The sequence below is a fragment of the Struthio camelus genome, unplaced genomic scaffold (assembly GCF_040807025.1).
Source record: "Struthio camelus isolate bStrCam1 unplaced genomic scaffold, bStrCam1.hap1 HAP1_SCAFFOLD_92, whole genome shotgun sequence".
NCBI classification, from domain to species: Eukaryota; Metazoa; Chordata; class Aves; order Struthioniformes; family Struthionidae; genus Struthio; species Struthio camelus.
This window is the reverse complement of record NW_027182709.1, coordinates 117,501-120,000: the sequence shown is the minus strand read 5'-3', so window position 1 is coordinate 120,000 and position 2,500 is coordinate 117,501. Positions and strand designations below refer to the sequence as shown.

Sequence of the window (2,500 nt, the reverse complement as noted above, 5' to 3'; positions counted from 1 at the left end):
GGGGACCAGCGCACCACCGGGAGAGTGGTGGAGGAGAGCCGTCGTACGGCGGGCACTGGCGGTGGCGGCGGGCGGCGGCGGCAGGTGCCGGGCCACCGCGACCGACCGAACCTGGGGGCCCGGCGGGACGAACTCCGCACAGCGGGCGCTCCGGGAGCGGGGGTTTCCCGAGTCTGCACTTAGGGGGACGAAGGCCCGGGCCCACACGGGGAGGAGAGGCACCCCCTCTCCCCGGCGGCGCGGGCCTGCGAGGCGCCCCAGCCGCGCCACACCGCACACACCGCGCAGGGCAGCGGTGGCCACCGGGCTCGGAGGGGAGGGAGGGCAGGGCAAGGCACGCCGGCCGCGGACGGTGGAGGCGGACGGTCGGCCGGAGCCGGGCAGGCAGGCCAGCCGGAAGACCGGGGCCACCGGTGCACGCACCGGTGGTCCCGGCTCCGCCGCCGCCGCCGACTCACCGCCGCCGCCGCCCCCCCACCGACTCGCCGCCGCCGCCGCCCCCCCCGGCCCCCCCCCGAGGGGCGGCACACCGCTGCGCCAACGCGGCAATGGGGGTGACGATTGACCGTCAAGCGACGCTCAGACAGGCGTAGCCCCGGGAGGAACCCGGGGCCGCAAGTGCGTTCGAAGTGTCGATGATCAATGTGTCCTGCAATTCACATTAATTCTCGCAGCTAGCTGCGTTCTTCATCGACGCACGAGCCGAGTGATCCACCGCTAAGAGTTGTCTCGGTTTCGGTCCCCACCGCGCGCGCGGGGGGACCGGGCAGCTTTCGCAGCCCCCTGAGGGCCCCCATCCGCTCTGCCTCCCTCCTCACGCCGACGCCGGCTGCTGAGCAAGGGACAGCGGAGAGAGAGGGCACGCCTCACTGACCGTACAAGCACAGAGGGAAAAAAAAAGGGGGGGGGGGGGGAGAACAGACCCGAACGAGAGGGGCGGGGAGCCCTCGCTCCCGACCTGGGACAACCCCTTTCTCGCTTCGAGTCCGGCCCAGGCGCCCGGCTCGGCCTGGCCCAGCAGGGAGCGGCGCGCCAGCCGCGCCACCTGCCTCAGGGACCGGGGTGTGGGTCCCCGCGGAGCCCCGGCGTCGGAGCCCGGCCGCCGCTGGGAGCGGCGCCACCCGCTGCCCGCGCGCCCGCGACCCGCCAGCCGCACGCTTCCGAGCTCCTTCGCTCGCCTCACCGGCCTCCAGCTCCGCCGCCCCGGAGACGGCACCCAACACCCGCCTGCACACACGCAGCCTCCCGAGCGACGCCACGCACTCGCCCGTCCCTTCCGCGGGCAGACGCCTGGCGGCAGGCAGACGGGCGAGGCGGGACGGACGGGGAACGGCGCCCGCTCTCCCCGCCTCCACGCGGAGACCGGGAGGGGCCGCCCCCGCCCGCCCGCCCGCCGCCCGCCTGCCGCCCAGCGAAGCCGGGTCGGGCAGAGCGAGGCAGGCGCGCCGGATGGCGGAGTGCCGGGGCAGGGCGGGGGGGGAGGGAAGGAAGGGTGCCGCCGACGGCCACGGCGGGAGACTGAGAGCACCGGCCAGGGAGGAGAAGGGATGCGCTGGGGCTCGGCGTCCGCACCACCCGCGGTGGGGGCTCGCCGTCCCGGCGGCGAGCACGCGCTCGCGCCGGGGTCGCGCGTTCGAGGCAGGCCGGCGCAAGCCGACCGCGCGGCGTCTCTCCGCCGAGACCAGACCGCGGAGAGAGGGGGCAGGGTACCCCTCTCCGTCCCGGCTGCCCGCGGGGCATGCACGGGCCGCGCCGGCGGGCATGGGGGGGTGCGGCGCCCGCGCGCGCCGACCCCCCGGCCCCTCCGGCAGCACGCCCGGCTGCCCCCCGGGTCGCATCGGGCCGCCCGAGTCTTTAAACCCCCGCCCGGCTCTCCGACCGAGAACCCTCGGGCCCGGAGCCCGGGGCCCATGGCCATCCCTACCCGGGGGGGCCGCTACCGGCGGCCGCGGTGGCCGGAGGCCCTCCTCCTTCCTCCCAGCGCGCCCCCCCCCCCCGCCGCCCCCCGCCGCCCCCGGCCCGGCCGACTCGCAGCGCGGCCCCCACACGGCACGGCGTGGGGCGGCTGGAGCGGTGTGGGGGGGGGGGGAAGGGAGGGGAGGAGGAAGCGTGGAAGGCCGGCAGGGCACGGCCGGTGCGGCACGCGCAGCGCAGCGCCCGGGAGGAGCACGCTGGCACACGGGACCACACGGGTGGGTCACCGAGGGGAGGCAGGAGAAGCGCGGACGCTAGGTACCTGGCCCTGGGGTGAGGGAAACGACCTGAAATCCCCGCGGGGGTGCCTCCCCCGCCGCCGCCCGCCGCCGGGCCACCGCCGCCTCGCGGCGACGGCGGCAGCCTCAGCGGCAGCGACGAGGCGGGGCGCGGAGGGGAACCCGGCACCCGCCAGCCGGCTCCAGCGCCCCTCGGCGGAGCGTCCACCCGCGGGGTGCGCCCGACACCCACCGCCACGACCTCGTCCTCCTCCCGGGGCCCGGGGTTTCCCTCAGTAACCCGGCGC

The 2,500-nt window shown here is 77.6% G+C and overlaps 1 non-coding gene across 1 annotated transcript; it reads right to left on the bottom strand.

Moving 5' to 3' along the window:
- Nucleotides 1-573: 573 nt before the first annotated feature.
- On the bottom strand, nt 574-726 carry LOC138065271 (5.8S ribosomal RNA). Its single transcript, XR_011138340.1, has one exon. It is a non-coding gene; the product is annotated as a 5.8S ribosomal RNA (ribosomal RNA).
- Between the last annotated feature and the right edge of the window lie 1,774 nt (nt 727-2,500).